Here is a 14,504-nt window from a genome sequence, read left to right on the forward strand (position 1 = left end):
GATTACATGACCAGCCATAAGTCACTTTTTCCAGTGCTGTTGTAAGTTTGAACAGTTAGAACAACAATAACTTTGATCTCTCCACCACTCAATCTTTCTCCTTAAAAAAACCCTATCATTCACCACTTAATTTTTCAGTTTTTAGGATATGTATTGCTAGATCTCAATATGGACTCATTATAGACCAAATCTGTTCCCCATATGCTTGTTGGCTTATTATTTATACATGTATTTATATCTCTATGTTTTTCCCTTTTTCTGTGAAAATTCCTGTGTACATGATATTTTCTTCACTTTATCCATTGATAACACAAATCCTGTGCGGTAGTTGGATGTAAGAAAGTATATAACTACCATGTTTTCCCAAAAACAAGACAGGGGGTTATTTTCTTTTGACCCATCCCCCCCCCAAGTAAGCACTTGGCCTTATTTTCGGGGAGGTCTTATTATTTTTGAGATGCAGGAGGCGGTGAGAGCGGTCACCTCATGGCTGTTGCTGTGTTACAATATATTTGGGGAGGGCTTATTTTAGGGGGGAGGGCTTATTTTAGCACATGCACTCAAAAGCCCTATTGGGCTTATTATCCAGGGAAGTCTAATTTTTTGAGGAAACAGGGTAATTCATGAATTGCATAACCAAATGAGGACTTGTAGCTTGATTGCCACAGTTAAATCTAACTAATGTAGCTAGTAAAATTATGCTTTGTGCTGATTTTAGTTAGTTAATGTTGATCTTAACTTTGGTGTCTCAATATAGAAAATGTGATATTTTATTTTTTCTAACTGGTTAGAGTGCATTGTTAATAGAGGCTGTATAATGTCATAAATGAGAAAATAAATAAAATCTCTGGAAAATATTCTGTTTGCCATTACTATTTAAATAGTACCATTTTGCCCCTCTGTCAGCCAGAAGAGAGAAGAACAAATCTGAATAATTTAGTACTATGGGCAGAAAAAAAGATGGAATGTTGATGGAAAGTTGAAACTGCTTAGCAGCAACAAGCTAGTTCTCAATAGGATAGAATAAGAATATATAGTTAACAAATCAAGGTACCATATCGCAGTTTGAAATAATAAAGCAGATGGTAGAATATTTTGCCCTGGAGTGAGGTTATATTCTCCAAGGAATGATACATGCTGAATTATGGTGTGTATCGGCTGAATTTTTTCCAAATTAAATTTTATTTGTGGAATGTGACACAATTAAGTGAGCCACATTCCCAGGTGGTATTAATTGTCACAACAGCATTTGTTTTGAAAGATTTTGCTGGTTTGGTTCCTTTGGGTTTATGGCGAAGTTTTTTTTTCCTTTTCAAGAAAATCATTGCCTGTGGCTAATTTTTGCAAGCAAATGAAACTGTTCTTACTGGGATTCCTTTCCTTGTTTCCATTTCATTTTGAAATGGCATCAAACTAGATTGTAATGATCTACTTAAGCATATTTGTAAGAAGAGCAATAGTAATAACACTTAGACTTATATTACAGTGGTGGGATTCATTTTTTTTTTACTACCGGTTCTGTGGGCATGGCAAGGTTGGGGGGTTGGGGTCATGTGACTAAGTGGGCATGTCCAACTTCACATCACTCATGCCCATTCAGTCGAAATATTTTTCCAACATGTCTGCCTGAAGTGGTTTTCATGTAATCCTTGGTTCATCCTTTGGCAGGATAACAGCAGAATCTATTGGCCATTTCCAGCTGATGCAGACCTGTTTTTATATTTATTTGTTAGTGTTCTGTTGTTGCCTTTTAAACAGCTGGTTACAACAGTGCTGTGCCAGAGTATGTAATAGTTCTAGACCGCTCAGCTGGCAGTAGTATAAGTGCCTTATTTCTAAGGTCCTGACTGATTCAGAGTATGGCTGAAACGATGTAATTAATTAGGATTACAATGACATCCTATTACAGGAATAGTGTGATAAACTGAAATGGCATAATACTAAAATGATGGGACCAAATCCTGTTCCTAAATGGAACAGAGGACTCCACATCTTCAGCCATATAATTCTTCCCTTTGCTTGCCCATAATAGCTAATATTCTATCCGGCTAGGCAATGAAATAATGCAAAGAAGAAAAGATAAAACAGACATCCCATTCCCCATCCCATTCTTATTTTTCTTTACCATGTTTTCTCTTCAGAGTGAAAAGGAAACAGTTTTCTTAAAAAAATAATAATTGGGAAGCAGCAAAGCTGGTTCCTAAAAAAAAAATGGGGTGGGTGATGCCTTATTTGAAAGGAATGGGAAAATCTCAGAAGGAAGAAGGAGGAAGCAGTGGGAAACTCCAGAGGCAATGTTGAAAAACTGCACAGTATCTGCAGCATTGCTCAGCTTCAGAGCAAATGACTCAACCCTTGTGTGAAGGGAACTTGGAACTTCTGACCCATGTGCATTCATTGAAATATGTCTATGGAGATTCTCAGTCATTCAGGTCATAGTTGTCCCAAAGGTACTTTTTCAAGAGGTAACTGGATGTTCTGGTTTTTCTTTGAAAACATTTTACTTCTCATCCAAGAAGCTTCTTCAACTCTGACTGGATGGTGGGGAATGAAAGGATTTATACTCTTTGCAGATCAACTGGTCATTTGCATTCTTTTAGCCAGTCATTAAGGCCACCTGGAGGATTATCGGTGTGTGGTATGTGGACAATACTTGGGTCAAGATCAAAACACAGGAGTTGGAAGCGTTCACCAAACATATCAAGTCTGTGGACAGATACATCAAATTTACATGGGAAGATGTTAAGGAAAATAGTCTATCCTTCCTGGACTGTGCAATACACATTAAGGAAGACAGAAATCTTAACACTGACGTTTACTGAAAACCCACACACAGAGATCGATATTTACATTTTGATTCCTGCTACCTCACTGGAGCACAAAATGGAGTCATCAGAACTCTACACCACTGAGCTGAAGGCCTGCCTACCAGTAAAGATGGGAAAGAAAAAGAACTAAAACATAGCAAGGAAGCCCAGAGAATGTGTGGCTATCCCAAGTGGACCTTCATCAAATCTCAAAAAAGATCCTACAGGAGCTCCTCCATAGCAGACAACAAAGAGAACAATAAGTGAAGCAGTATTGTCATTCCATATGTTGCAGGAATATAGGAATAGCTCAGGAGGATCTTCAGCCAATGCAACAACATGCACACTTCAAACCCGAGAATACACTAAGGCAGAAGCTTGTCCACACCAAGGATAAAATACCCAGACACTAACTGAGCAATGTGGTATATGTAGTACAAAGCAGTGAACCGTGTGCAGATCTACATTGAAAAAACAAAACAACCACTTCATAAACACATGGTGCAACATAGGAAAACAAATCCATCAGAACTAGCTTTAGAGTCTGTCTGCATTTAAAAGTTACAAAGGCCATTCTTTTGAAGACAGCAAAATCCACATTTTGGACAGAGAGGAACGCTGTTTGAAAGAGGGATCAAAGAGCCATTATGTCAAAACTGAACAGCCCTCTCTCAACAGAGGTAGAGGGATACAACTTCATCTATCTCCAGTCTACAAAACAGTCCTTGCAACAGTTCCAAAAATGTTCCACACTCATTTCCACCACTCAGTTGACCTGAGGATAAACCTCCAGGTGGCCTTAACAATTTGCTGAAAGAATGCAAATGATCAGCTGTCTGCAAGGATATAAATCCTTCCATTTTCTACCATCCAGTCAGAGCTGAAGAAGCTCCTTGGATGATTGGCAATTGATTAATTGATCAATTGACTAATCCATTAACTAATTAATTTCAGATTAATTAATAAACTAGGTGGATTAATTAATTGATGGACTAAATGGACTCACAAATAAGAGGTTAATTAATATAACAGTGGATACCAGCAAATAAGAGGTACTCAGCTACTCACCAACACAACAAACATATCATGCCAGGCAAACGCTCCAATGCCAAACAAACATCCAAAAAGAAAGAAAACTCTAACAATGATCCACACAACTCCTGCACATGCTTTAAATGTAAAGAACCTTTCAAAGAGAATGAGATTTCCATGAAATGTACCCTATGTGACAACTAGGCTCACCACAGCTGCTTGGGACTAACCAATAACATGGTTCAATTCCTACAAACATCCTCACTTGCGTTTCCACATCTCTGACCATGGTGCAAACACAACCTGGACAAATTTATTGTCCTATTTGAAAGAGTCGACACCATGGAAGCACAATTAGCATCCCTTAACACATAGAAGCACGATTAACATCCCTCGGGGCGGGGGGGGGGCGGAATACAACACAGGAAAGCGAACACCCATCAGCTATAAATCCCATCTCAAGCCAACAACCACAACCACAACCCAAACCATAGATAACCACCAACCCCGAAAATAATATCTCCATCCTAATCAAAGAACCATCGAACGCAAACAGAAGCATCCCAACGCTATCCTATTTGGTCTAGAGGACACCAATGACCACAATGACATCACAAAGGTTTGCAACATTATCAGAGACTTTCAGGCATCATCCATCTCCCCTGATGAAATCATCGACATTTACAGCAATGGCCCTATGTTCAAGAACAGCGACAGCTCAGTGGCGCCACGCTTTTGCAGAGTCGTTTGCAAAAATGAGGCCAGGAAACAAAAATTCATTTACACAATAAACTCACTTGCCAAAAGCAACACCAACCATAAGAATCTTTGTTCACAGCCTGACCTAGTCCATACTGCAACGTGCATGCTCTCGTGAGCTCCACTCAGAGCTCAAAAGATGCCAGGACCTAAGAGAGACTGACCTATATATTGACTACCACTCTGACTGTATCAAACGCAAGATCTATGGCTCACGTCCCAATAACCACACCCCTAAAACCAAAACTAGGTATGCACGCCCCTAACTACCTCCAGATTCACCACTACAGACTTGAAATGCAAGCTACTCAACACAAGAAGCCTCACAAACAAAATGCCTGAATTCCTACTCTTAATAAATACAGCTATATTTGACCTTATATTTGTCTGCGAGACTTAGTTGAAAACATCCTTCCCTGACTCCATTACCACAGTAAGTGACTATCATGTTTACCAGTCCAACCGTGAAATCCATAGAGGGGGTGGTGTTGCTATTTTCTATAAAAAGTCCCTAAATCTGAAAAAGATTCAAATTACACAAGAGCTTCCTCTTCCTGAGTCCATTGTCTGCAAACTGTCCTTAAACACTTTCGCTTCTTACTAGGTTACAGAGCCCCTGATTATGACCTTGTTCACATGAACAAGGTAACTACACTACTAACATGGGCAGCCTCCTGCCCACACCCTCTTATCTTTCTTGGTGACCTCAATTTACCTCTTATTAATTGGACCCTGAATGAATGTACATCTGAACCCATACATGCAACCCTGTACAATGCCATTACTACTCTGGGACTGGATCAATTAGTAACAAACAACACTGGACTCAACAACTGCCTTGATCTCATCTTCTGCAACAGTTTAAACTCAATTTACTGTCTACAAATAAAAGAACCCTTTTCCAACAGTCACCACATGATAGACTTGGTCTCAATTTACTTCCCCACAAAGAGGAGCATAATGAATGTAAAATATAACTTTATAAAAGCCAACTAACATCTCATAGGTGCCAATCTATCTTCTCTTGATTGGCAAATTCTGTTCTCTGCCTGTAATACTATTGAAGACCATTGTAACACTTTCTTGCTTGAAGTCAAAAGAGTCATCAAACTATACATACCATTATTAATCCCCACAACCAGAAAAAAAATATTACCCATAACAACAAGGAAACTTCAATGAAAAAAAATCTCTGGCGAAAAAACAAAGCTGGCTACGTAGCTAACTTTAAAAGCCACTACAATATCTTCTGCCACCAAATAAAGGCAGAATGCATCAATTATCACTACAAACAAGAAGAAAACCTCTTACGCACAAAATCCACCCATGCCTTCTATAATTTTGCAAACACCAAATGTAAAGATTCAAGATCCATCCCACCCCTAAAAGGGCTTAATGGGAAAAACTGTAATGGTGAAGCCATTAAGGCCAACCTCTTCAACACGTTCTTCAGTTCAGTCTTTGTAAGCAACAATGGCCCCACTTTTCCTAGTTATACCACAACCAACTGCCATGATGTGATACATATCAACTTTATAGAAGATAATGTTGAAAAGGCACTATGCAACTAAAACCATCTCTACCTATTGACCCTGATGGATTATGTGTCTACTTCTTAAAAAAGCTTTCCACTGCCATAGCAGAACCTCTAAGCATAATCTATGAGATATCTTTCAGAACCAGCTCCATGCCCCACCTATGGTCTTTAGCCACGGCCATCCCTATCTTCAAAAAAAGGAGACCCCAGCCTAGTTGAAAATTATAGACCAATCTCACTATATTGCGTCATCTGCAAAGACATGGAATCAATCATTAACCAATTCATTACCCACTACTTAGAGACAAACAACCTATTCTCTAACAAGCAGTTTGGTTTCAGAAAAAACTTGTCCTGTAATCTACAGCTCCTACACTGCAAAAACACATGGACTACACAACTTGACCAGGGTAAAGCAATAGATGCAATTTACATAGACTTCTGCAAAGCCTTTGATTCAATGATACATGACAAATTACTGTTAAAACTAAAATCTTACGGCATTTACGGATCCCTACATAAGTGAACACCTGAGTTCCTATCAAACAGGCAACAAATAGTCAAAATAGGGAGAGCTCTATCAAACCCAGCGCCAGTTAATAGCAGTGCAGCCAAGGCAGCATCTTAGGACCCACACTCTTGAGCAAGAAGGCAGGGCTTAGCAGTGAGAAGACGGACTTTCAGGCTACCCCTGAAACTCCTCTATTCCGAAGCATTTGGACGGTCCCTTTTTGGACCCAAGCTGTCCCGGAGAGACAGTGAAAGGTAGGAGGAGACCCAGTGGTCCCAGAGACGTTCACAAAGTCTCTGGGGACCTGGAAAAAACCTCCTTTGCCAGTGACTTCTGGATTAGCCATAAGGCTAACTGAAACTGCAGACAGCCCTAAAGAAAGTGTCGAAAGTGTTTCCAGCTGGTAAGATTATTTTATTACTCAGAAAAAAAACAGACCGCCTAAAAATTCAAGATAATTTAAATTAAAGAACAGAAGAATCTAGCGGCGATTTTGATCCTTTTATTGGTTTTGGGACGGTGGTTATCCTACCTTTTAAATGTTTTAAATGTTATTCACACGGACAAAGGATAGATTACTCCAACATCTCCTCTGATCTTCTGCAAGCGGGCTGTAAACCAATTCACTATAATTTGGTTGTTTACAACTTGACACTTTTATTGCTTGGATGTATTGGCTTAAGATCTGATAAGATTGCACAGCTTTCAGCCTGCTTTTATTTGCAAATACCTCAGAGCTCTCAAGAAAAAATACTAACTGCGTACAAACATGGCGTCTATTCAAGCGTCTATTCAAATGATTTTTTCAGCACTACAGAAATTATCTGCCACACAAGATAGAATTCAGAGAAAATTGGATTATTTGGTGTTTTTGGCAACAAAGTATGAGGAAAAAACTGAGAATATTTTTCAAATACAAAATAAAAATTCCGGAGATAAAGAGCCTGATATTCGTGAAAATTGGTTTACTTCTGAGGGAGGAAAGAATGAAATGTTTGAAGAGGTATCAAGCGGACTGAAAGTTTACTTTAAAAGACGGGGCGCGAGAGGGTTGGGAAGCATCAAAGAACTTACAGTTATGAAATACCATCTGCAAAACATTTGATACAATCATTGAGAATTAAAGACAAATTGATAAAGGAAGTAAAGAGGGGGCGGCAGCATTATATGAGAAGCATTACAGACAAAAAAGTGCAAAGATTTGTTCATATGAACTTGCTCATAAAGATGTTTGGAAAACTGGACCCACAAAAGGCAGCAAATATAAGACTGTTCTGTTATTGGAGAGACACAGGTTGATAGATGGAAGAGTATAACTTAAAATTAGCTAAACTTAGTTAAATTCATTTGCAATAGGTATAGATGAATAAAAATTGATAATGATAGTAATGTATATAATGTTGAGTTGATATGATAAGTAATAATTGAATATGAGAAGGGAAGGCTAGAAATATATTTGGACTATATATAAAGATTATTAATAACAATAATAATAATTATAAAAAATAAAATAAAACTATATACAGTTAAATCTTAACTAATAGGGGGAAAATGCTATGATATAGGATATAATTAAATAAAGAAAGGAGAATGATAATAAATTATATACATGGAGGATGAAATTTTTGGTATTAAATATTATGGATGTTTAGCTAAAACAGGATATGAGGACTTAATGTTAATGGAGGATTTTATAAATAAGTAAATGAAATGCCAGGATGTGGTTATGGATTAAATCTTTGGTATAGTTAAGGATGAAGGATGTTTAAATAACTGTAGTCAACTAAAAGTAGAGGTATGATGATGTTAATATAGTAAACATTTGAGTTAAGATATTTGAATTAATATGAATTAATGGAAGAGATGCACAAAAACTTGTTGTAACCAGCTGATATACTTTTTTATAACATATACTTGTTGTGTTTTTTTGTGAGTGTTTTTTTCTTAATTGTTGTGTATATCAAATAGATAAATGCATATACAATAGAGAGATACAAAGTGTGTCTGTGGGGGGAAATATAGTTAGGATAGACTAGTAAAGGTAAGGGAATAAGAAATGATACTAAATTATATCTGGGTTGGCGGAAGTACCATCTCAAGGAAACATAAACTGAGATTTAAAATAGAAACACCAATAATAGTAGAAGAAGAAAGGGAAAAAGGGGGAGAGAATGAAAGGAAGATGGGGGAAAGGAGAAAGAGGTAAGGAGAGGAGGATGGAAAGGAGAGAAAGAGGAGGAGAGAGGGTAGAAAGGGGAAGAGGAAGAGTAGGAGTAGGAGAAAGGTACAGGAAGAAGGAAGGGGAAGGAGAGGAGGAAGGAGGAATGTAGAGAACGGAGAGAGGGAGAAAGGAAAGGGAAAGGAAAGGAAGATGGAAGGGAGAGAAAAGGAAGGAAAGAGGGTAGGAAGGGAAAAAGGAAGAGTAGGAGCAAAGGAGAGGTAAGAGAAGAAGGAAAGGGAAGGAGAGGAGGAAGGAAGAAAGTAGAGAAGGGAGAGAGGGTGAAAAGAAAGAGGTAAGGAGAGGAGGATGGAAAGGAGAGAAAGAGGAGGAGAGAGGGTAGGAAGGGGATGTGGAAGAGCAGGAGTAGGAGAAAGGTACAGGAAGAAGGAAGGGAAAGGAGGGCAGGAAGGAAGAAAGCAGAGAAGGGAAGAAGGGAGAAAAGAAAGGGAAAATAAGGTGGTGTTATAACAGGAAGAAGGGATGGTAAACAAAGCAACCCAAACCGTATATTATACTTATTAAATGAAATAATAAATGTATAAAAATGATAAATGTTAAAACACCTGTAACCAAATGACATGCTATATGTGATGATGTTTTTTTTCTCTGTTTTTTTTCTTGTTCTTTTTTGTTCTGTTTTTTTCCACTGCTGTGGGTATGTGTTTTTTTATGTAACAAAAAAAATAATTAAAAAAAGGACCCACACTCTTTATACTTTACATAAATGACCTTTCTGATCATATCAAAAGTATCTGAGTCCTCTTCGCTGATTATGTAAAACTATTCAACACCACCAACAATGCTGTTGCCCTTCAAATGACCTTGATTATGTGTCTGAATGGTCAAACAATTGGCAACTCCAAATCTCAACCAACAAATGTTCTGTCATACACATTGGCAAAAAAAATTTGAACACCAAATACAAGCAAGGGAGATATGACCTCATAGATGACCCCCATTCTGTCAAGGATCTTGGAGTACTCATATCAAATGATCTAAGGACCAGAGCTCACTGTAACAGCATTGCCAAAAAGGCATTAAGAGTTGTTAACCTAATCTTGCAAAGCTTCTTTTCCAGTAATATTGTGCTGCAAACTAGGGCATGCAAAACCTTTGCTAGACCAATTCTTGAATACAGCTCGTCTGTCTGGAATCTGCACTGTAAAATTGGACATTAACACATGTTTATTCTTATTCCTGTTATCCTGTACATGAGTGACAAAATAAATAAATAAAAATCTTTTTTAAAAACCCAGAAAGTCCAGTGGCCTCTTGAAAAAAGCACCTTTGGAACATTGATTGACATATTTTATAATTTATTTCACAATTCTTCTAATTGCTTTAATGAGGGAAAGCAGCAGTCAGTCTCTTCTTCTGATCTTCCTGGAAAATCTATCTCTCTCTCTATCTCTCTCTCTCTCTCTATCTCTCTCTCTCTCTCTCTATCTCTCTCTCTATCTCTCTCTCTCTCTCTCTATATATATATATATATATATCTGATAACTTCTTTTTTTCCTTTTTAGCCTTTCTTTTAGCCTTTCTTTGGTTTCTTTCTGTTCCCCCCATTAAGATAAAATTCTCTTTCAGCTGCCAAACTCTTTTCTCTCCCTTTCTCTATTTTATTGCTATTTGAGGTTTTTTTAAAGGAGGAAGTCATTCTCTACTGTTTTTAATTCCATTTTCTATTTTCTTAGACCTTGATAACCTACCTTAGAAATGGTGTTGCAATGTCAAGACAGTCTGTTCTATGTTAAATGTTAGCTATGTCTGATTTGTTTTTTAAAAGGCATTTAAAAATGGCATCAAGCAGAATGAATTATGTTCTGCTTTTAGTGTTGTCATCCAATGCAAGTAATTGCCAAATAGGAAAAAGTAAGGACTCATGTCTGAAAAGGTTCATTTTTCATTATGAGCGACTCCACCTCTGCTAAGTTCATATTATCCCTGGGTATCTATTATCTATTTGCAGTCTAGCTGTGTCTTTAAAACAAACACAAATCTTAGACAGAAGCAAATTATTTCCATGCCTTGTAAATCAGATGTTTCCAATTTAACTATGTGTTTCAAATTTGGTCTGTATGCTCTTTTTAGTTTAACTGAAGATACAAATTCATTTCAGAACTGTACTAGTTAAGGAATAATAAAAATGTAAGTATTTGTGCTTAATTTAACCACCCATACAACTCAGTTATAGTTTGTGGTGAACAAAGTTGTTTTTGGTATTTGCAGCATCATTTATTTCTTAAGAAATCCATTGATTCCAAAATTCAGTACAAGCATATAATTACAATAATTATTTTAGCTATTTTAGGATTTTATAAACTGGATATTATTGATACTAATCTAAAAATAATTTGATCTTGGCCGTTCTGACACTGTTTATCTTCACGGGTTGCTTAAAGATGAAGGGATCATAGTCAGAGCCTGGGTAGCTGGATTCTGTGCAGCAGCACTGATGAATAATCCATTGTAGCCATTTTATACAATTAATGCACTAAATCTTCTGATATTATTACTCCATTGTATTTTAGTATCTAATAACTACAGGCATTCACAATTTAAGGACTAATATTACATTATACCTTAAACAGAAATGAAACAGATGATGTCTTCTGAGACCCTTGAGTTGTCTATGCTTTTGTAAAATAATTGAAATTCCTAGAATTTAGTGTTGGTAGGTAGATAGCATGAGTGAGCTGGGTTAGGAACAGGGCGTACTTCATCCTCAGTTATGGAAGTATGCTGTGTAATTTAGGACTATTCACAGTTTCTCAGCTCAAACTAATTCATAGGATTGCAAAACATAGCAGAAGGAAGCATTATATATGGTGCTCTGAGCTACTGAGTGGAAGGCAGTATATGTCTATCCAGTGGTGGGATTCAAATAATTTAACAACTGGTTCTCTGCCCTAATGACCAGCTGGGTAGGAGTGACTGGGTGGTCATGTGACTGGCTGGCCTTGGCTAACTTGACATCACTTACACTGAGGGCACCTCACCTCACCTGGATTCTCCGCACTATGCCTGGCCATGCCTCACCCTTCCCTTTTCAGTCACTTCTTGTCCTGTCTGGCTGCTCACCTCACTGGAGCGAATAGTTTTCAAATAAAAAGAATGCTAGCATTGTGCAAATAAATAACTTCAGGTTTGATGCATCTTACAAAGTATTACTGCTCATTCTAGTCTCCTTTCCTGCTAACAGGTCCATCTCAGATTGTAACAACCTCTCTTGTCTTTTGCATCATTCCATGGGAGATTATTCTGAAATGTTATTGGTGATGTTTCCAGCTTTACAAGTTTGCTTCTTCCAACCCTGTTTTCACATGCAATTCTTACAAGTTATTTTGACGTTCCTTCCTCCTTCTTAGTAGTGGTTAAGGTGTTGGCCTACAAACCAAGAGAATCTGAGTTCTAGTCCCATTTTAGGTTTGATAAAATGACTAAGTGACCAGTCAATCTCTCCCAGCTCAAACCTCTTCTTAGATTGCGGTTGTGGAGAAACAAAGAGGAGGAAGGAATATTATGTAAGTTCTCCACCTTGAGTTCCTTATAAAGTAATAAAGACAGGATAAACATCTAACAAAATAAAGAAATTATTTGTGAGAATGATATCTTTCTAAAGGAAAAGGGATGCTGACTGCCTTGTCACATGCCTTACACTACTGCATTTATTTCATTTTTATGCACTTTATTTTTCTCTACTTTTTGGTTTATTCTTCAATGATGGCACAGCCTGTGAAATTCTTACCTGACTCACTTGCCAGGCTTATGTGGGAAAACATCAGGTAAACACATCCATGTGACTGACAGGCCATGGCAGCAGAAATCACTAAGCAGCTACATTAAGACAGAAAGATGGAGGCACCAGAGTACAAAAAGCAAAGGATCTCAGGTAGAAGAGAGCTGAGAAATCCATCTTTCATCAAACTGGCACAACCTAGTCAACTACAAAAGGTAGGGATGTTATCCATGCCTCTTTTATGTGTTCTTTCCATTGGGAATTTTGAGATTGTTTCAAACTGACAATGCAAAAATTGCCCCAGCTCTACAATACTGGTGATCTTTTTAATGATCTTTAATCTTTTTATCTAGAGAAGTGCTGACAAGATTTAAAAAGCAAGTTTAACCATGCCCTTTTTTCTGTTTAATCAATTTTGCCAAACACCTCCACAACTCACAATAAAATAGTGCTCAAAACGCACAATAAAATAGCACAATGAAATAGCACTGTTCCAACATTTGAGGGGCTCCTACAAAATGAGAGGGTCAATCTACAGGGCGGGGCATAACCTTTTCCTAGGGGGTCACAGCAAGATCAACAGCAGTTTACAACTTCAGGGACACCTCATTTTAAAGCCCATAAAAAACTGAATTGAATGAGCTATTAAATGTTAAATTTGCTTTAAGAATGGCTGGAAAATTCTATTCGGAAATGCAAATGCGACTCAGCAATTGTTAAAGGAAAACAATGTCGAATTTTGGGGCAATGACGTCTGGCCAGGAAATTCGCCAGATCTCAATCCGGCAGAGAACATTGGGGCCATAATTAAGGATTAAGGATGAAGTGGAAGCTCTGATGATTCAGGAGCAAGGTCAAAATCGATATTCGGTTGAAACTTTGAGAATGAATTTGGAAACTGTGTTGAAAAATCTGGAAAATCGAACGGAACTGTTTGAAGATTTGTTGTGTTCTTATCCACCTCGTTTGAATGCTGTTCGAAGGGCTAATGGTGGTCATACTGACTATTAAATCGTGTCAATAAACTCAGTTTTTGATGGGCTTTCGAATGGTGTATGAATTATTTGTGTTGTTATTACAAGTGTTGCTGTGACCCCCTAGGAAAAGGTTATGCCCCGCCCTGTATTTTCCAAAGCATCAAAAGCCACAACAAGAAACAATGGATGGAAACTAATGAAGGAGAGAAGCAACCTAAGACTAAGGAGAAATTTCCTAAGGGTGAGATCAACCAACCAATGGAATAACTTGCCTTAAGAAGCTGTGGATGCTCCATCACTAGAGGCTTTCAAACAGAGAGGGGACAACTATTTGTCTGGAATGAATAAAGGGTCTCTTGCTTAAGCAGGGAGTTGGACTAGAAGACCTCTGAGGTCCCTTCCAACTCTATTATTCTATGTTCTCTATGTTCTAAGATGGGTGCTTCACAGCAGAAGCAATACAACTGGATGGACCACACATGCATTAAATGCAGGGCCTGTATGAACAAGCTGCATCATTGTCCTATCCGTTATCTTTTTTCCCCCAGGAAGAAACAAGAAGTAGCCAACACTGCAGCAGTTATAGAAGGTCTTGGGGAACTCCAGGGAGTATCAGCTGACCACAGAAGAGTTACTTAATACCCTTTAGAATGAAAATGTTTGTAATCTTATCCTTCTTCCTGAAGGGAAGAGGTTAATCCAATCCCTAGATGAGTCATTGACAGGTTTTCTGGGTGTTTCCCTGCCCTAATCTTGTCAGTTTCTATTGTTTATTCAAGCTGTGTGCCAGCTGCATTTCTGTGGTTTTGTTATCACAACTAAGTATTCACCTGTTAGGTGGTACTTGGCTAAGGTGACCAGATTTTCAGATTGGTAAAGAGGGACACCATTGACCGGGGGGGGGAGCTAGGCCGCGGCGGT

The 14,504-nt window shown here is 38.0% G+C and overlaps 1 pseudogene; it reads left to right on the plus strand.

Annotated features, from left to right (window-relative positions):
- Positions 1-5,234: 5,234 nt before the first annotated feature.
- On the plus strand, positions 5,235-6,169 carry LOC148044151 (uncharacterized; annotated as a pseudogene).
- The last annotated feature ends 8,335 nt before the right edge of the window (positions 6,170-14,504 follow it).

The sequence above is a fragment of the Thamnophis sirtalis genome, unplaced genomic scaffold (assembly GCF_051295495.1).
Source record: "Thamnophis sirtalis isolate CommonGarterSnake01/CBP01778 unplaced genomic scaffold, rThaSir2_p1.2 scaffold_9, whole genome shotgun sequence".
In the NCBI taxonomy this organism is placed as follows: Eukaryota; Metazoa; Chordata; class Lepidosauria; order Squamata; family Natricidae; genus Thamnophis; species Thamnophis sirtalis.